Below are 21,775 nucleotides of genomic sequence, written 5' to 3' on the forward strand. Positions count from 1 at the left end.
AAGAAGTAGACAACACTGTTGCATACGTGACCAGGCTGCATTGAATTTTAGGGACCATCTCTGTTTTCATGGGGTCCAGCGTGGCTTTTCCATTGTCATCAGTGTGTGCTCCCGAACTTTTTACTAGGCCAGGCCTCCAGATTCATCACAGATCCTATCCCAGCCTTTTGCAGATGTCTGAAAGGAAATAACAAGATAAGATTAGGTTACCCTCTACAATGAGATGAATACATTCTCCTTGAGACCACATTTGATGAACATCTTCATCCTTGCTTATTCTGCTGAGTAATAGTCTCTATAACCATAGCTTCAAAAACCATACACTGATGATCCCAAAATCTACAGAACATTTTCATCTTCTGGTTATATACATATCCAGGTTGCCTATTGACATCCCACTGGATGATTGTATTTGTCTGTTTTCACACTGATATAAAGATACTATCTGAGAATGGCTAATTTATAAATAAAAGAGGTTTAACTGACTCACAGTTCTGCATGGCTGGGGAAGCCTCAGGAAACTTACAGTCATGGAAGAAGGTAAAGGAGAAGCAAGCACCTTCTTCACAAGGTGGCAGGAGAGAGAGAGATGCAGGGGAAACAGCTACTTTTAAACCACCAGATCTCATGAGAACACCCTCACTATCATGAGAACAGCATGGGGAAAATCACCTGCATGATTCAATCACCTCCCACCAGTGGCCTCCCTCGACATCTGGGGATTACAATTCAAAATGAGATTTCGGGGGGAACATAGAGCCAAACCATATCAATGATCTGTAAGTAACTCAAACTCAACATGTCCAAAGTGAAATCCTCACTTTGTCTCCAAATCCTCAAAATTGTCCTTTCTCCCTCATTTCAGTTAAGGGCTTTCAAAGTCACCTATTAAATTACTCATAAGAAGGAATTTATCTGTTACAATGCTTTTGGGTGTAAGTAACAGACAATCCTGACTCCACTAGCTCTAATTGTAAATAATTTATTATCTCATGTAATAAGAAGTCTGAAGTTAGGATATTTCATAACTGGTTAATTCACTGGCTCTATGTAATCATCAAGAACATAGGTACTTTATATGTTTCCATATGGCCATCCTTGGCATATGTACCTCTTCTGCATTGCAAGCTGACTTCAGCAATTCCAGATTTCACATCTTTAAGACAATATCCAAGAACAAAGAAGTGTTTCTCTTGATTATTACTCATCATAACATTAAGACAATTTTTACTCCAGAACTAAGCTCTAACTTTTTGTATCTAGCATGGAAAGTGAAGTCTAGGAAAACAGAAAATGTATTTGGTAAACATATAGATCATCTTTATCTTGGTTTTAATATCATTAAATCATAACTTATGACTGGAGACTCCTACTTCCATCCATAAAAAAGTACCTGGTAGCACATTTACCATTTTACCATAAATAACTAGAAAGCTAAGTAAAACCTGTATCATTGGAAACAGGCACTGGACAATGGGCAGCCAGAACTGTGACATCTGAGAGAAGGGAGACAAAGGAGGTGAGCTCAGTGAATGTACTTGTTTCCTGCCTGAAGGCATTTGCTACATGGTGCATGTAGCAAGACCTCCAAGAGAGAACTTCAGTCTTGCAGAGTAGAGGAGTAGAGACTGGACTTCAGAGAGGCAGAGACAGCATAAATTTGCAGAGCAAACCACCAGAGAGGAGAATGCTATGAGAGAAAGACACCCACATTTCTGCATTGGGGTCCCTTGAGCCTGTTGCTGAATACTGAATTGCATGCGTAGGATAAAACTCCACAAAACTGGACAGAAAACAACCAGATGACAGGGAAGCTGTAAGACAAACAATTCCTAGAGCTCACATACAATTCATGATTGGGGTAAAAGTTTGTTCATCTTTATTTATCTAAAGCAAGTATAGCAAATTGATCTAATCAGGCCATCAGGCGTCATGTGCTAAATATTCAGTGTCCATTCTAAGGGCTGAATGCTATGTTGTAAGCTCTTCAAAATGACAAGTCTCTGAGAAGGATCACACCTGATCCTTCTCTCATTTGAGTGTACATGAGGAAAAACAAAGATAGGAAGCTGAGTTGGGTTTCATGGTTAACCCTGAACTTCCTTGCATGATCTAAGCAAAGTGCAAATTCATGCAGTTTTGTTTGTACTTAAATTACGTGACACACCTCTCCAAAGTTCTCTAATCCTCACCCATGCTGAGAGCCACGTGCAGGGTCGTCCAGCTAGCAAGAATAAATAACCATTCAGGGCCTTTGGCTTTCTGTGTGTGTGAGTCACGGAGGGGTTCTTGTTGGAGTATAAAGAAAGAGAAACACATGGCAGCTCTCTAAAGCCTATTTCTGGAAACCTGACAGGAGGGAACAGATACCCATTGTTCAAAGACTGTACAGTGTTTGGAGTCTGGAGTGGGAAATGCATGCTTAGTGAAGACCAAACCTTTGATGGATCAGAAATTGAAAAGACTTGTAATTAAACTGAAATTAAACCAGTGGTGACAGTGTGTTTTTTAGGTAAAAAGACATAGAGACATGAGAGCAAGAAAAACAGGGGTCAAGATCAAGGAGTTGCCAAATTCAATTGGATCAGGAATTCTCATAAGAAAACAAAAAACAAAACACTGGAGGAGACCTGATTTTGCCTGCCATAGACTTGATCATGTCCGTGAGAAAAAAAATAATAATTGCAATTCTTTTGCTATAAGTGATCTACAGCTCTATTCCCATATGGCAATGGCCACCTTGGCAACACAACATAGTACATAGAATTATCAAATGTCAGCCTACCAAAGAACTCCATAATACTGATATCTTTATTTGAAAGCTGTTCATGCCTTAAGCCTTTTTGGATTCTGAACATCTAGAAGGCACTTGACAAAAAACCTAGACCTAGTACTGCCTTTACATGCACATAAGAGAGGCCCCTGCCATTGACTGCGTATCACAAACACATGACAAATACTTTTAGTAAAAAACACGAGTGCCCTTACTGTGGATCCTGTCCTCAGCACTGGCACAGCATGACCTATAACCCTAACCACTGCTCTTGTGACTAAAATGGTTCAGGCTCCAGGGAAATGCTTCTGCCTATCTCATGCCTTGTATCCTAGAAAAAGTGATTGCGTCTGTGCTGTTGCTGATGTAGAAGAGAGAAACCTTTCTGGAGTAGAGGCAAGACTTGAACAGCAGAAGCCCTTAGGTAAGAGAACAAGAAAATATTAAGTAACTTGTCAAATTCCTCCTCTCTAATAATATAAATGCAATTCGTTCTTTCATAACAAAGTCTTGTTTCCAAGTAGTGCTGAGCCATTTTCTTACTCAAAAAGGAAGTTTTCTTACTTCTCTTCATGTTCCAATTGGTGGCTCCAGAAATGCGCACAAACTAGTGTAGTATCCACAACCATCATATAACGTGGCCGTAGAGCATTCCACAATATTAAAAATTCGTATTACTCTTAACTTTATTTACCTCTTTTATTAGTCATGCCAATACCATGGGACTTCAACAAAGCAGCTAGAAATGCACAATAAAAGTTAATGCACCTGTCTTTGATAGTTTTCTGGCCTTCAGTCATATAAAAACCATAGATTTATACATGCTTCCAATTCTGTCATTTTGAAAGTATATATGTCAAGGAAGAGAATGAAACATGTTTTTATAGTGTGTTAGCTTGATTAGTAACTTAAATATTAAGACATATGGTATGTTAACCTCTAATTTCACTCTTACCTTGAGCCCTGCCACCCTGAGTCCCAGGCCTGACCTGACCCAGCACTATCCAACTTACCAGAGCTGATGACTTGGCTTACTAATACTGACATTTCAACAAAGAAAAAAAGTGGTATCCTCCCAACCTGACAATATCTTACTTATTCACCCAGAAAATATTGTTAGATGCCTTAGGAGCTGGTAATGTCATTTCCTGTCTAAAGAAGATTTTCTTTTCTTGGAAAAATTAGTCATTTTTATGTTCTGCCTCCTAAAAATTGTTGTCACTGCAATTTCTATGTTGTAAGTTGCAACATAGAACATGTGCAGAATAAATGCTGGTCCTATATAGAGAAAGGCTTAGGGGAAATACTTTTTGTAGGTCACTTCTTATATTACAATATTATGTTACACAATATTATATTACAGACTATTATAATACTTTGTAATAACTCTACCTCTCATTGAACATGACTCTAGAAATGTTGTTTTATGAATTGTGTGTGGGGATAAAACAGGATGTCAAATGAGTGTGTTTACATGTATACACATACTATACACAAGTGTCTGTATTAGATATATATGTTTATAATGAATTTTCTTCTGTAAATAAACTAACGCAATGAGAGAGGAGGGAAATAACAAAAAAAGTAAGTCTGCATTGGGAACTGATATAGTGCCCTGGAAAATTTTTCTGTAATATTAAGTAAAGGCCATTATTCAAGCAAGTTGCCCAGAATAGAGAGAAGATGGTGCTTGTCCTTAAGGGCAAATGACAAAGAGGGCACCCCACTCTGAGGGAGAGTCCAGCAGCTGGGATTGTGAGTCCATGTCTCCTGCTACTTCTCCTTTTACTACTGAGATGATCAAACATTTGAATGAGCGACTCGACACTATGTTTCTCATCACAAGATGCTTGCTTCAGGTTCCAGGAGGCATCCCCTTCTCCCCCTTTTTCTTCCTGTAAGTCCAGAACGATTTGCACCTGTAATGCCACTTGTTTTTATTCTCAGTTATTTCCCAACTATTCTTGGGATAAAGACCTATGCCTTCTCTTCTTAAGAAAAGTTAAGGAATCTTGACTAGCACTTTGAGATCAAGCTCAATAAGTCTTGCCTTTAAAACCGTAACTTTGAGAAGATCACTACTAAAGATTCTGTTTATTCCTAATATATGGCAGAGACTTAGGAGAAACCACTTGGAGAATGAAATCTAAACTATAAGACAGAGTATGACTTTTGGCTTTAAAAATATGGCTGATTTTGTCACTAAAATGCTATGTGAAACTTAGTATGTCAACAAAATAATGAAGTCAGGTTTTTGATGGACATTGTACCACTGCACTTTAACATCTAAGATTTCTTAAAATTTGCTTTAAAATTAATTATATTTTGAGAAAAATTAGGTGAAGGTTCACACATTGGGAGATAATTATAGACACCCTCCCTTAAGTGTTGCGAAACCAGACTCCTGAGATCTATGATGCCATCATTCATGTAATAGAGAATATCATCACCTGGCTTCATTATTGTTTTCCTGTTTCTTTCACTTGTGTATCTCATAAAGCCCTTTGAAATGAAAACCCCATTGTAGAGTTGTAAAGGTGAAAATAACCTTTAAATAAAATATTCATTGTTATGATTTTTCTTTCCATAAAATTAGAATTATGCATAGTAATTATCTTAGTCCATTTAGGCTGCTATAACAGAATACTATAGACTGGGTGGCTTATAAACAAAGGAAATTTATTTTGCACAGCTCTGAAGGCTGGGAAGTCCAAAGTCAAGGCACTGGTAGATTTGGCATCTGGCAAGGGCCCCCTTCTGGTCATAGATGGCCATGTTCTCATTGTATCCTACATGGCAGGAGGGGAGAAGGAGGAGCTCTTTGATGTCTCTGTTATGAGAGCCCTAATCTCATACATTACTTGACTCTCATGATCTAATCACTTACCAAAGTCTCCATCTCCTAATATCATCACATTGGGAGTTAGGGGTTCAACTTATAAATTTTGGGGGGGCATACATTTAGTCTATAACAATAATGAAAATTAATATTTTCTCCTCTTCCAGGTTTTAATATTAAACCTCCTATTTTCCCTCCATCTTATCTCCCTTTCTCTTAAGTCATTTTATGCAGGCCTTTGTTTCTGATTCTCAATAGACATGTCTTTAACATTAATTTATGTGTCCCAAACTATTTTATAGGTCTTTCTATTAGTATAATTTTTTCCTACATAGTTCGGTTCTCACTTTCAGAGGTTTTCTATCAGAATTTCCAGTTGGCTAATTTCTTTATGTTGATGAAAATCCATATGGTTGCTTTTAGGCATTTGATTATGGGGCCTTTCTGCCAAATCCAGTCCCTTCATTCCTTACCTCCCCACACCTACTGTCAAATGGTGGTCAATTAGTGTATTTTACCCATAACTTGAATATGGCTATCAAAGCTAATTAATCTGCTTGACCATTTGGCTACCCAAGTTTCTATCTCAGCTCTTTTCCCCATTATCTTTCCAAAACTATGCCAGGTTTGACAAACTTATTAACCAAAAAGAAAACACTTAATTTTAAAAAATAACTGCATGTCTCGATCGGCCTCACTAGTCTTGGCTGGAGCCTTGGAGAAATTTTATCTTCTCCTTTCTCCACAGAGTTACTTTCATTTAAAAAAACTAAGCTCTTCTCCAGACCGTTTCCTCCAGTAGCTCCATTTTGACTTTTGGAAGTCAAGCAGGTTGAGCTCTCGTTCTTCTCTAATCCTCTCACACACTGTTCCAGCCAATAAATCTTGATTTTAGTTTGGGTTCTCCTCATTCACCATGGGAATGGAATTGGGTGAAAAGAAACCATTTCTGATGCCTTTTTACTTGGATTTTTTTTTTCTCTAAAGTGGGTCCTCATCCGAATTCGGTTCTCTCTCTTTCTCTCTTCTTTAGACAGGTTTCCACGTGTAAGGCTCCAGCCCAGACCAATGACACGGTTTATCTGTGATTGTCAAAATGCCAGCTATCACCAGTGAAGAACTCCAGGTGGCACAAATACTATGACTTGTCTCCTAACAGATCTCAGGAGGTATTACATAGACATCAGACATCTGCGTCTTATGTCCCCAGTTTAATTGTAAATCCCCAAAGGACAAAACTGAGCCTGCCTCTTTGGTTTTCAAACAAAATGTCACATCCAGTGACATTTTGAAAATAAAACTTTGGCTCATAAATTTTAGAGCCAAGCATAGGATGCTGACAGGGCCCTACCCAGCCAATGGGCAGCAGCTTGGTGACTTCTGATCTCATTTTTACTTAGAAAAATTTCTCTCAAATCAATTTAGAGAGTTATGATCAGCACTAAAAGATAAATAAAATATAAGCAAAGGGAAAATATCCCAGTGAATTACTCTTCATAAAGATGAGGATTGTTTTGGGAAATGTTTTAGTGTATGTGCACTGTGTCATAACCAGCATTTTGAAAACCATTGTGCTACAGTGTAAGGACTCCATAGATACTCGGTTTGGGGTCATTTAAATTGTCAAAGGAAGAGTGGAGGTAAAGATTTGTAAAGGAGCCTCTCTGTAAAATGATGAGGGTCTTTTTGTGGCTCCTGATCTTTGACCCATCAGTCTCAGAATGAGGTGTAAGCAAGCCATTAGGTTGCTGCATGAGTCTGGTTGGGCACCTCCTTCCCTCATTTCAAACAGTGAGATTAAGCCACAAACTCTCTGAGGAGGTTCAAATGCTGATGCAAGTCTCAGAGTGAACACAACCTATAAACACTACTATGAGTTTCAATCATGTAAATGGGAAGTTAATTATGATTGACATAAACTGCTAGATTCAACAACCTTCAATTTATTTTTTTAAATGTTAATGGAGTGCTTCCCCTGTGCCAGGATTGTGTAGCCTGAAAATACAGAGTTGAATCAGGCACAGGTTACGACTTAGAAGAGCTTATGATCTAATATAGGGGTTGGCAAACTACAGCCTGTGGGCCAAATCTGACCTACAATCTGTTTGCATAAATAAAGTTTTATTGGAATTCAGCCACGCCCATTGGTGTATGGATTGTCTATGGTTGATTTTGCACAGTCACACACAGTTGCAACAGAGACCATATGGCCTACAAAGCCTAAATATTTACTGCTTGAACCCTTACAAAAAAAGGTTTGCCAATCTTTTCTAATGTTGTTTAAAATACATTTTTTTCTGTGAGATTTTCATATGCAAAAGTGACAACTATATCAAGAACAATGGAATATTTTCCTTACTTTCATGACTGAACAACATAGATCACTGGTCTGAGGGAGCAGCTTTAAGAAGATTCAAGAAGTTGCTCTTGAAGAAAAACACTGTGATATTAATGAAATGGTATTTCATGTTTTTCTGCCTTACACATACATAATTACCCTGACTGGAGCATGGAGGTCTGACTGCAAAGTTCCAATATTATCACAAAAAAAAAATTACAGGGCTAGCTAAATCAGCTGAATATTAGATCAGAGATCACCAAGGAGCTACTCATTGGCTGAGTGTGGCCCGTTGCCATCATACACTTGTCCTCAAATCTTGACTCTAAAATTTTTGAAACAAAATATTTGAAATTAATTCAATTTCACATTAAAATAGAGTTTCCCATTTCTCTTGAAAAATCACAATTGACAGGACTAGGCCTCCATTTCTGCTTGAAGGTGACCCACTGGAGAAGCAGTTTCCACATTAGGACCAATGGGGTGTACATGCTCCAGATTACTCCAATTTTTACCATTCCCCAAAGTGTTCTTGATGCAACATTAAGCATTGCTGGCCATTTAAAACATGCATAGGTTGTTATTTTCCTCAGTAAAGAACTTTCTCAGTAAGCATTCTCTTTTAAAAGTAGGATAACTAAAGATTAAACAAGAAGATTATGTTTAAAAAATGAATTTTCTGGCCAGGTGCAGTGGCTCATGCCTGTAATCTCAGCTCTTTGGGAGGCCAAGGCGAGTGGATCACGAGGTCAGGAGTTTGAGACCAGCCTGGCCAAGATGATGAAACCCTGTATCTACTAAAAAGACAAAAATTAACTGGGCGTGGTGGTGGACACCTGTAATCCCAGATACTCAGGAGGCTGAGGCAGAGAATTTCTTGAACCCAGGAGGTGGAGGTTGCAGTGAGCTGAGATCACACCACTGCACTCCAGCCTGGGTGACAGAGTGAGACTCTGTTTCAAAAAAAAAAAAAGAATTTTCTTACATTCAGCAGGCCTTTGGTATCAGCAGGGTGGGGATAAGGGTGAGGTTTGGGGAAGGGATTGGTTCTAAGACTCTCCCCGTAACACCACAATGTACACATTATTCAAGTTCCTTGTATAAATGTAGTATTTGCATGTGAGGTACACACATCCTCCCTATATTTTAAATCGCCTCTAGATTACTTATAATACCTAATACAATGTAAATGGCATGTAAATGGTTATCTTATTTTTTTAATTGTATTATTCTTTATTGTTGTGCTATTGTTTTCAAAAATATTTTCAATGCAAGGTTAATTGAATCTGCTAGTGTAGAACTGCGGATATGGAGAACTGACTATATTTAATATGCAAGCAAAGGGTATGCGATCTGCAGCTATTTTGCTCACTTATGTTCTTTCCCAGACCATGTAGATATGATAGTTTGAGACTAGTGTCTTAGACCCATAAAGAAAAGCATCTGGACAAATATTTGGATTTATTTTAGTGGTTGAAATACACGATTGAAGAAGCTCAGAGACCACAGTTCTTGGTAACCCAGAGGGGATCTGGGAGCTCATCACATCCAAACCTTCATTTTAACAATAAAGGATCTGAAGCTTCCCCCACATCCTGGGAGAAATGAGCTGGTCAAAAGCACAGTATGTCAGCAACCAAGGCCAACTCTCTAATTCCCACTCCAGGGGTCTTGAGAAAATGAGACCAATAGAGTGATAAAGAATTCCCCTGAAATAGCTAGGCAACTTGTAGGAACCTGTCAAACTTCTTCCTCCAGCGTAGCACAAATTTTAATTGGTGGTACCTAGAACAGTTTCCATTTTTGTGAAAAATGGCATCTGATCAATTTCCTCACTTCCAGTAGAGGCCGCCTGCTGTGGCTGCCTTCCTACTGGCCAGTTCTCATTGGCCAGCATCTGCCTTCTTTTCCTGTGGAAATAAAACTTACGGGCAGGAGAAAGGACATATTTGGTAATGTTACGCTCCTCAGCTTCCTGCTCCGGCTGTCTCAGCTGCAAAATGTCAAGGGAAAAAATATCCCTCCAACTTGGAAGGAATTCCAGACAGACCCTGATGCCTGCAAATTTGTCAGAGGGAGCCAAGTCCAGAAAAGCAGAACATGAAGAAGGTTCATTATTTGACTTCAAGAGACATTCAAATAATCAGACACTCTGGTATTTATGATTTTCCCCATTTCAGATGGTCTGTAGTTCACAACATTCCCCTCCCTTTACCGCTGATTCTGAGCTTCCTTTTACGTTAAACCTCAACAGTTATAAAAAGACTCTCACATTACTTGTAAGCCGCAGGCACTACTAGGAGACACTGTGTTCACACAGGGCTGTTTAGGGCTGGGGAAGGGCAGCTCTTTTTGATTATTAGTCTGGGGAGGCCAGGCCAGGAAGTCAGGCTCACTTCACCTTGACTGCGCCACCGGAGTCCTCGTGTAGCTCCCAAGTCTGTGCCAAGGCCTCCTGCCACTCACAGCACCAAATGCGATGATCTTTACTAAAAAGCACTTATTTCCGTTGGCTTTCTTATTCATTTAGGCTTTTCTTTTCACGGGGGGCAGTGGCGGGTGGAATAGCCAGTTTATCCTGACTTCCACATTGTGAATATTCCACCAGGACTGTTTATAAAGTTGAGTTTGGGGGGATCTTCATCTTTCTCCTGGCATTCAACGCATTTTCTGTCTCCTCTAGAACTGTTGCCACATGCTGGCAAAAAGATAAGGAAACTGAATTTGTAATCCAAACCTCGTTAAATTGCTGCATACACATTTTCCCTTCTACTTCTTGCTCTCTGTTTCTAAATGCCATGCTATCTGTTTGTACTCAGTCACCTTAAATCCTTATTTGGGTTCTCCAACAGGCACAAAGGCAACCAAATATCAATTTTAGTAACTGGTGGAAGTGCCCACATGAGGAATGGGATGTTCAGTCTTAACATGTGGTCTCTATGAATAAGGGTCTTCATTTTTTCTTTTCCTAAATGGTCCCACTCCTCTACGCTGGTTTTGCTCCTCAACAGTCCAGGGTTTGTGCTACTTCCATGGTGATCATCTGTTAGGTCATAAACATTAGATTGTGGCATCACTGAATGAGTCAGTTGGGAGGAAGCTGGGCTGGAAATACAGCTGAGAGCCTCTGTTGACAGATGGATGCCTTCTTAATCACAGCCTGTGCGGGTAAAGGGAAAGCCTTGCCTGGCCAACCCCTCCCACTCCCACCCCCACCTCCTGCATTGATTCACAAACCTGGACTGCTCTGGAGGAGGCTGGGAAAGTCCATCCCCAGGGAATACCACTTTTTTCCTCTTCTGTGCCTCTCACAGAACACCCACACGACTAGGAGGAGGCAGAAAGTGAACAGGGCGCTCTTATTACTTTTTGAGTGGCAGCAAGGTAAACCTGCTTTCATTTTCTTTTCCAAATCCTAAACGTTTCCCTCTTGAACAGTTGATATTGTTAGCGTTGTTTGTTTCCCAGTGTGTGTCCATCTGCTTGTCTGTAAAATGGGCATAATAAGAGCTCACCTTTCAGAAAGCAGTGGGTAGGGCTAGATGCTATAATCATGTTCCCTTTCATCAGTTTTCCCTATCTCTACTAAGCACCAGGTGCTATTGGAAAAATTACCTTTTTATCAGATTTTTAAAATACAATTGCCTGAGCACATATTTAATCTTAGAAGAAATAGTTTAATAGTTCTAAATGTGAGGTTTCAGAGAGCCCTATATCAAGAGCCGCTGTACACTAGGTTGCTAGGAGACTGGACAGCCAAAGAAACAATGCCCTTTCCTGTTACCACTATCAAGAACTGCTCAGGATTCCTGCCAGCCTGTTAGCCTTTATCGTTCAGTCATTTTAGACCTCAAAGAGAACATTCCATCAAGGGATCAGGTTCTATCATCTCACTGGAATGCAATGTAAGACCCCAGAAACTCTAGTACAAACAAATTTACTATGGCTCAGATTAATAATAGATAGCACTTGAATGTGTGCCCCAGTTGTGTTCCCTCTCTGCTAAGGATAGGATAAATGAAAATAAATTGCAAATTCAGCAGGGAGATTCAGACCAAACATAAGGAAGAAGTTCTGCCATTAAGGACATAGAAGTTGTGAAGTTTGCCCCTTGGGAAGAGTTGTTAAGATTAGCCTGAAAGAGCATATTTGAAGGATGAAGATGCAGCCCTCACTGGCAATGGAAGACAAGGCGATATGATTTCCTAGGTTTTCTTCAAGACACAAGATTCTCCTAGTTGTGGAAAAGTGACTCTGTGCATTACTCACCACTATTAAGATGGTTATTCATGATCAGGCCTGAGTGAAAGCCAGGCTACTCTTACATAACAAAGGCAGATTCTCAGTGTTGGAAGCTAACTGAGGAGCCATTCATTTCATCCCTCTTCTTTCACCAATGAAAAATCAGAGACACAGAGCATTCATTGCCACATGGCCAGCAGAAGAGCTGGGCCTAGGACCAGGACCCCTCAGGCTCTCTGTGCTGTGTGCTGTACTATACCACGTTTTCACTAATAACATAGATCTATTTAAAACATAGCTTCATCTCTGGACCACTGCAGATTTTACATTCTAAAAATGCTTTTATAAGAATTCTGTTTATGACATGAGCAGCACTGAAGCAGAAATCTGAGGAACTCTGGGGATTGGTGTGGCTAAAGATCACAATTTAGAAGAATAGTTTAGGCAAAGCACAAAAGAGGAAATGTTATTTATATGAGCTCATTTCTACTCACCAAAAAATTTAAAAATTAAACTCAAGACCCAACAACTTTTTCCTTTTCTTAGCCCAACATGAGAGGCCTACACATGTATCCCTTTTTCCCAAACTTGTAGACTTGTCTGATATGCAGTCTCAAGTTTATAACCTTCCCTTAGAAAAAGTTCTATTTCATTTCTACAAATTATACTTGTCTCGTTTTATAATCCTTGAAATGGATAGTGCTGCCTCATCTTAGATGAGGCATTCAATAGTTTTAATTTCTAAGTTATAAATTATTTTTTCTTCTTCTTTTTTAAAAATCTTAGAGGCAAACCTGTCTGTTTGACATAGGAAGCCAGTTGAGTTGTTCCTCATGCTTTCCCCACGATGCTGCATATGAAGGGCTTCCTCACCCCTCACTGTGATCACAAGTTATGCCTCACAGATTCATTTCCTTATGAATGACTTCAGGAAGCCAGCATTTTTAATAAATAGGAAGTAAATTATATTTAATGACTAAATTCTCACCTAAAGTTGATACTAATATTACGATAACTCTCTTGTGCCTATTTTGGTCTTTTAAACTTCTTTGCTGTACATCTAAGAAAATCAAAATTTCAGTAGACTCCTCGTGCAGTCTGAGAAGGCAGTTTCCTAGCTGGTTTGATTTAAGAGGCTCCAGAAGACATTCTTATCCCACATATTTCTTCTGCTGATCAGTCAGCAACTGAAATTCCAACTAATGGATTCCATTCTTCCAGTTAAGATATCATCTCCAGAAAACTGTGCTAGTTGGCATCCAGCAGTGCCCAAGTATTATTTAACCCATTAGAACCTGTGACTGCATCAGCTTTATATCCTGGACCTCAGCCTGGAACAAAGGAGAGCTACACTTGGATACTAAACACAAGTGGTCTGGATAGATTATGCTGGGAAAAGAAGCCTGGAGTGGGCAGTACCGTGGGAGAGCAAGGTAAAAATCAGGTAAAAGTTGCCAGAAAACGCTATCACTGAATCACAGCTTTCTCTTTACTTGTTTTGGGGGATTGTATTTATATTACTTGTCTGTCAAGCATCCTTAATATATTTATTTACTTTCTCAAAAGCCTTTACTGTCATTAATCTATTTGGATTTTCAAACTGAGTCAGAAGCATATATTATGATATCATTAACTTGAGGGTATGCTAGAACCAAAATGTCCTTCTAGAATAAATGTATATTAGAGTAAGTGAAAAACTTAAGGGGAAAAACAGGAAGCTACTACTCAACTTTTATGGTGGTTTACATGTGTTAGGTGAGGCAAGAAAGAGATAGAATGTAAAAGAAAAGGAAATTTAGGTAATTTTTTAGGCTAAGAAAAATCAAGTTGGGGGAATTCAAGGACTGGAAACACCAGTACAAAGCTAAAGATACACTTTAATTCTAGAGATGGTGTCTTAGAAAATATAGTAGTGGTTATAGAGATAGGCTGTTGAATGATGACAATGCTAGGGCCATAGGAATGTTTCTGAAGAAAGCAACATCCTTTATCTTACTATCATTGGAGAGGTAGACTCTGATTGTATGGCACTTTTTTTTGATACTACTAGAAAATTATGCAAGACATCTCACAGAGCAGAATCAGACTTGCAGCCCATGATAAAACAGAAGACCGACTGAAACATCAAAGAAATACAGAAGATTTTGTGGCTTGCTGTTTACCTACAAGGGAAATGCCTGAATGCCTGAAGTATATATTACATGTAGTTTGGCTGCACTTAGAGGAAAAACTTGGATTTCTAACTTTTATCAAACAAAGAATGCATTGTCCTGGTCCATATTGATTGGTGAAACACAGAAATTTTCCATTTATTATTCACTGTATTATTGCATTTATTTATTTTTGCCTACTTTTTTTTTTTAATTTCATTATACCTGTTTTCATGCATGCAGTGAAATCACTCCTTATCCTTGGGAGAAAATGACAAGAAACGACAGCCACGGAATCTTCCTCTGGATATGGGAACAAAAATAGCTCTCAGAATAAATAGTGGCCACACCCAGGTAACTTCTTCATGAGGTGACTTGGTGACTTCACAAGATAGGCCCCACCCCACCTATATGGGATGAGCACCATCTGGGCTGACCTCCTCTTTCGGGGTTTGTAATTACTGTAGAAAGATGCAGGTGCGTCTATGAAAGCAAACTTTGTTGAGATCTCAGTGACACACTCTGCTTTTCCAAATTACCTCAATTGGCAGTGTATATTAGAAAGAGTCATGGAATGTCTCTGGAAAGATACATAAGAGACCTGGTGACATTGGATCCTTGTGGGTAGGGAGACACTGTGTAAGTGCATCAAAGAGGCTGACTTTTCACTGTGCACTCCTTCAGACCACTGCAAATTCGGAAATGTATACAGTGTGCATGTATTACCTCCTTAAAACTAGCTAGCTACCTATCTATCTACCTACCTACCCACCTACCTTCCTACCCAGCTAATTAATTAGCTAACTAAATTAATAAGGTGTTAAAAAAAAAGAAAAGCCAAATAACTGGAAACACTTAGATCTTCCTCTGTTGCTATTTAGCTAACTATTCAATTTAACTCTTAAATAAGTTATTTCCTCTGAGTTTTTTTTTTTTCTTCCACGGAAACTCTGCACCTAAGCAACACTGGTTTCCTTGTTCCTCCCCAAACATGCCAGGCACATCCCAGCCTCAGCTTCTTCGCAAAAACAATTTCCAATGCCTGGAAAAATCTTGTTTTTGTTATCTCCATGGCTCGCATTTTGCTTAGTTTAAGTCTTGACTCAAATATCACTTTCTCAATAAGGCCTACCTTGACTGTCCTATTTAAAACTGCAAACTTAACATCCCAGAATTCCTCATCCATTTTATCTTTCATAGTAATGATCTTCTTTTTCTTCTTCTTTTTTTTTTTTTTTTTTGAGATGGAGTTTCGCTCTTGTTGCCCAGTCTGGAGTGCAATGGCATGATCTCGGCTCACCGCAACCTCTGCCCCCAGGTTCTAGTGATTCTCCTGCCTCAGCCTCCTGAGTAGTTGGGATTACAGGTATGTGCCACCATGCCCGGCTAGTTTTGTATTTTTAAGTGAGATGGGGTTTCTCCGTGTTGGTCAGGCTGGTCTCAAACTCCCGACCTCAGGTGATCCACCCGCCTCGGCCTCCCAAAGTGCTGGGATTATAGGCAAGCCACCCCGTCCAGCCATAATGATCTTCTTTTTAAAGTACTATATAAGCATCTTAGTACTTAACATCTTTATTGTCTATATCAAACTCTAGAACCAAGCTCCATGAAGGCAAGGATTTATCTTCAAATATTTTGCTCACTGTTACTTCCCCCAGCACTAAGTACTGCTTAGCACTTATTGCTTTTCAAGAAATAATTGCTGAGTAAATAAAAGAACTAATGAGTTTTGCTTTCTAAATTTTTTATTCTTGATTGAATATTATTAAATGATTTGAGAATGACACATCTAGTTTTTAGTTTGATGATTATTGTTAAGTTTTTCAAAAACAGACTTCAATGTATATTTTGAAAATAAATTCAAGAATAGCATTTTCTAAAAATGGCCAAGAGATATATGAAAAGATGTTCAACATCACTAGTCATCAGAGAAATGCAAATGAAAACCACAATGAACCTCACACCCATTAGAATGGCTGTTATCCAAAAAGCAAAAGATAAAAAGTGTTGGCGAAGATCTGGAGAAAAGAGAACTCTCGTACACTGTTAGTGGGCGTGTAAATGGGTGCAGCTGCTTCGGCTGCTATGCAAAACAGCATAGAGGCTCCTCAATAAATTAAAAATAGAACTATCATATGATTCAGCAATCCCACTTCTGTTATTGATCGAAAAGAATTGAAAGCAAGATCTCAAAAAGGTAATTGAACTCTCACGTTCACTGTGGCATTATTCACAATAGCCAAGACATGTAATCAATCTAAATGTCCATTGACTGATGAATGGATAAAGAAATGTGGTATATACATACAATGGAATATTATTTAACCTTAGAAAAGAAGTAATCCTGCCATTGGTGACAACATGGATGAACCTGGAGGACATCGTGCTAGTGAAACAAGCCAGGCACAGAAAGACAAATATTGTATGATTTAAGTTATATGTGGAATCTAAAATAGTCAAATTCATAGTTGTAGAGAATAGAATAATGGTTACCAGGAGTTGGAGAGGGTGGTGAGAGAAGTGGGAAGTTATTGCTCCAAGGGCACAAAGTTTCTGTTATACACAATGAATACGCCCTAGAGATCTACTGTATAGTGTAGTGTCTATAGTTACGAGTACTGTATTTTATACTTAAAAATTTGGTAAGAGGATAGATCTTATGTTAAGTGTTCTTATCACAAATAATAAAGAGGGTGAGAGAAAACTTTCGGAGACAATGGACAGGTTTATTGCACAGATTGTGGTGATGATTTCACGGATGTGTACTTATCACCAAACTCAAGTTGTATACATTCGGTATGTGCTGTTATTTTTTGTCAGTTGTACCTTTAAAAAGTGGGGTTTTTAAGTGACCTTCTCTAGTTGTGAAGTACACTTTCTTCCACTTGACAACTCGTCTGACTAGCCCATATCCTAATCTTTGTTAACAGATCCTTAATATCTAGATTATTGTTATTAAGATATCATTTTATGTTGATCAGTTTTTCACTTTGGAGGATATCTTTAAGATAATCATTCTCTTTTGAACAAATGTATTGTTGTTGTTTGAATGTATCCATGTTTACAAGCTTTCAACACTCATCACCTGAAACAGGTTTTGTTTCATCAACTGGAGTAGTCAACTAGTGACTTCACCCAGGAGGAGACTTAAACATAGGGAATTAGGCACCAAAAATGTCCATTTGAGGAGTGAGGGCCAGACAAAGCCACTGTAACCTTTGAGGAATTCAGGAAGTTGCAAGAATCATAGGAAACCACCCCATGACTCTTGATCTCAGCAACAGCTGTGGCACTGGGGCGGGTTTTCAGCAAATTTCCCAGAAGCTGCTGTAAAACCCCGTATCTGTTGTCTGTTCCATTCCCCACATTGCCCGCTACTGCTAAAAAGGAATTAACAGCTTCTACTTCTCCCCTTTCTGTAGAATTTGTCTTTCCCAACGTGCTCTAAATTATAAACGAGCAAAGGATTTCCATTTTCAAACCCCACAGGTTCCTCCATATACAGATTTCCATAAGCCTCAAACCTGAAAGAAATAGAAAGCAAATTGAATTCCTCCTCAAAAGTCTACCAGTTTGTTTTGGTGGTCACTGCCACTAAGTTCTACTGATGTGCACATTCTGTAGGTAAACCCCAGAGATGAGAACATCATGTTCATGTCTCTCTTCCTTTATGACCATGGCATGCTCATCCAGTTTGTCTATTTCGACTCCCAACACAGTAAATATCCTGGGAGGCAATCCTAAAGTTACAGAACATAATTCACATAATATTCCTGTACCATAGGTTAAGAAAATTAGCACATATTGTTCTTTTAATTTAATAATCGTCCCGTATTGGCCAGGCATGGTGACTCATGCCTGTAATCTCAGCACTTTGGGAGCCCAAGGTGGGCAGATCACTTGAGCCCAGGAGTTCAAGACCAGCCTGGGCAACATGGCAAAACCCTGTCTACCCAAAAATCACACACAAAAAATTGCCAGGCATGCTGGTGCATGCCTGTGGTCCCAGCTGCTCAGGAGGATGAAGTGGGAGGATTGCTTGAGCCTGGGAAGTCAAGACTGTAGTGAGCCATGATTGCACCACTCCACTCCAGTCTGAGTGACAGAGAGATCCTGTCTCAAAATAATAATAATAATAATCCATTATATTTCTTATAAGTCCCCTCTCTACCTCAGTTGCCTTGTCTGTAACAGGAGGATATAATAGTACTTATTTCATAAGATTATTGTGAGAATTACATGGAACTTCATCTGCCTATCTATCTACTTAGCTATGTATGTATGTATGATGTATGTATGTACTTATGTATGTATATATCTATCTATCTAGAGTTTGGAAGAGTGCCTGGACCATTGTAAATGCATAGTACAAGATAGTTACTATTATTACTACTGCCGTTGTCATCATAATCATCCCTCTTTTCTGAAAAAAGTAATGGGCTTATACGTCAGATAAATATGTTGAACTTAATTCTCTTTATGTGTCCCCAAACCTCTCTATGCCTTTTCCATGGTCTCTTCATGTGAAAAGTGTGGTTCTTCCCTGCTTAAATATGAACTTGGCCATGTGACATGTTTTGGTCAATAGCATACGAGCAGAAGTGACAATTTGCCAGTTCTAAGCCTAGGCCTTCAAAGCTCCGTCAGTGTATTTCCACTTGCACCTTTGCATTTGTGTCACTGACATGAGAAGATTCCTTTTAGGTTGCTCCTGCCCCTTCAGCCTGGGCCCCAGAATGTATACACATAGGCTAGAGATGCATTGGTCAATTCACAGAATCACAGTGAGAAAAAAAAGCCACCAGCCAAGTCCAACCTAGATCATCTGAACCCCATCCTTCCCACATAAGTGTAAGCAATAAGTAATTGCTGTTTAAAGCCCCTGAGCTTTGGGGTGGTTTGTTATGCAGCAGTGGTGAACTAATACACTTTATTCCAGATGCACCTACCAGTGACTGAGTCAAATGATGACACTTGCTCATCAGCCAAGTCATATTGCATGTTTTGCCCAAATGCTGGCCATGACTCTTTGTGAACACGCACAGAGTAGTGCTGCAAGAACTTGAGTGGGTTTGGGGAGAGGCAAGGATCGGTGCCAGTTTCTGCCTTCTGTGTTTTTGCCGCCTTCAACATCTGCCAGCTGGTGCAGCTGCACCTTTTGGACAAATGATATGCTATCCTGGGCATTAGCCTAAATGGTACCACACATGCAAAGAGCCACAGCTGCTATTTGTTGTGCTTCTTGCTATTCTTGGCTCTGTTGCATTGCCTAAGGGTGGCATAGATTTCTACACACGAAGCATGGCTTTCCAAGATTCATAGATAGAACTTTGATCAATACAGCTACTAATGATGATGACTGTGCATGGGAAAATAGGGTAGAATCATTTCTAAATAGCCTAAGATTTTTTTAGAGTAAGAAGAATGTAAATTAATTAATCCTATAAACATGCATGCTATATCATTGTATGGTTTGTCCTTCCAGGAAAAAGCTAAAACCTCACCTATATTGTTAATATATATATATATTTTACATTATTTAAATGAGTGAATTTTTGCTTCCTTTGTTGGTTTTGCATAAAGATATTCATATTAGCATAATGTAGATAAATCTCATGAGTTAATTATTTGCTAAATCAAATTTATAATTCGTTTCCATTTCTAAGTAAAAGGTTCAGTTGTTCCACATGTGTTGTGTGGAATAATTGAAAATCATTATTAATTAGTATATGCTGGCTGGTGACTGAGATCCCTCTCAAAAATTTCTGAGCTTGGTTTGAAACCTAAAAATAAGAAAATAAGAATAAACATAAGTTCAATCTACAATCCATAGAAAAGACATTGTATTTCTAGTCCTTTTAAAGCTTAACCAAAAGTCTTTATTTATTCACCACATTTGCCAGTACAATGCAGATGAAAATGAATAAAGGAAGAAAAAAAATTATATAGATGGCCCAGCTACAGGGCCATACTTTAAGAGAATGGAACATAACCCTGCTTCAGAGCACTTTTAATGAAAATATAGACAAATAAATGTATAGTGCAGTTGTTCTCGACCCTGGTTGCAAATTAAGTACATGGAGAGCTTTCCAAAATTATCGATGCTGAGCTCCACCCAAGATTTCTAATTTAGTTGGTCCTGGATGGGACCAAGGAATTGGTACTTTATGGAAGCTCCCAAGGGATTCCAATGTGTGCAGTTAGATGCAGTAGTATTAAGATATTTTGAAATCCTAATAATTCCAAGAGGATGCTAACATGGCTACAATGACTACTTTCAGATTTCTTCAGAGGGGGTTCATAGAGGAATTGACTTAAAAGCAGAGCCTTAAAGGAAAGAAGCTATGTCATGGAATGATGTGGAAAAGTATTTTTCTTTTTAAATCAGTTACATAATATGGGTTTTTTCAAGTTTTGCCATTTTAATCAGCAGAACTTAGATTAATTAATTTGTGAGATGCTTATCTTTGCCTATTAATTTCCTCTATTGATATTTTTACTTGCTCTCAATTGGGACTGCTTTTTCATATCTGTCTTCTTTTGTAAAGTGATGACTTTAGTCAGAAGTGTGCTGGAGCAGTTTGCAGAGCCTTGCAAAATTGATGGTGCCTATCTATTTCCAGCGCTATGTTCATCAATGCCAGGTTGGTGCCATGATAAAAATGTTTACACTATGGAAACTGGCAAATACTAAAAATCATCAGATACTCTCTCACCCCAGACATGATCAATCATTCAATAGTACACAATTGATTTCAGTGGAGAAGAGTTATGGTACATAAATGATTTTTAGTTCTTTATGTTAGATGTCTTAAAATTATAAGTCTCAACTTTCAAGTACCTATTAATCTCAAAAAAATTAAACCTATATTTTACAAGAAAGCCTCTTCTGTATTTTTTATCATATTTTCTTTTGAATCCCCCTATGCATTTCACTCTTACCACCTAAAACAGAAACTCCCACATCTTCTACGCTCAGAGGAGATTTACTTGTGTTAGCTTAAGAATCATTTTATGTTTTCTCATGCCTGCTTTCATACCACCCCATACCACAGTTTTCAGGTTTTAATTTAAGCTCCACAGCAGCCCTTTTCTGTTTGATGAGAAAAGATAACCAAGAAAATAAATTAGGAGTCTTATGATTGACCCTGTTTTTTTTGTTATTCAAGGAAACCCAAAATGAAGCAAAATAACAAAAAATTGCCAAGGAAAACATTTTCAGCCATTTCAATTACTGTTTTAATTGGCTGGGTCTGGCTGCCAGATTATCCTGTAATCTCTACAAGAATGTTATTTGGAAAAAGCTGAAATATGCCCTGCATGGAAGCCACATCCATCCCTTCAGCACATTCTAGTTGGAATAACCTTCTCTCAGCATACTGGAATCATATTGGAGTAAAATTGGCAGTTCCTGGAAAAACTTAATCCATAGA

The 21,775-nt window shown here is 38.7% G+C and overlaps 1 long non-coding RNA gene across 1 annotated transcript in view; it reads left to right on the plus strand.

Moving 5' to 3' along the window:
* Positions 1-13,120: 13,120 nt before the first annotated feature.
* LOC100605828 overlaps positions 13,121-21,775 on the plus strand; it is a 35,573-nt gene continuing 26,918 nt past the window's right edge. The window contains exon 1 of the long non-coding RNA XR_178047.1: positions 13,121-13,625. This is a non-coding gene — a long non-coding RNA (uncharacterized LOC100605828). The remainder of the gene's footprint in view (positions 13,626-21,775) is intronic.

Source organism: Nomascus leucogenys, chromosome 3 (assembly GCF_006542625.1).
Source record: "Nomascus leucogenys isolate Asia chromosome 3, Asia_NLE_v1, whole genome shotgun sequence".
Classification (NCBI taxonomy): Eukaryota; Metazoa; Chordata; class Mammalia; order Primates; family Hylobatidae; genus Nomascus; species Nomascus leucogenys.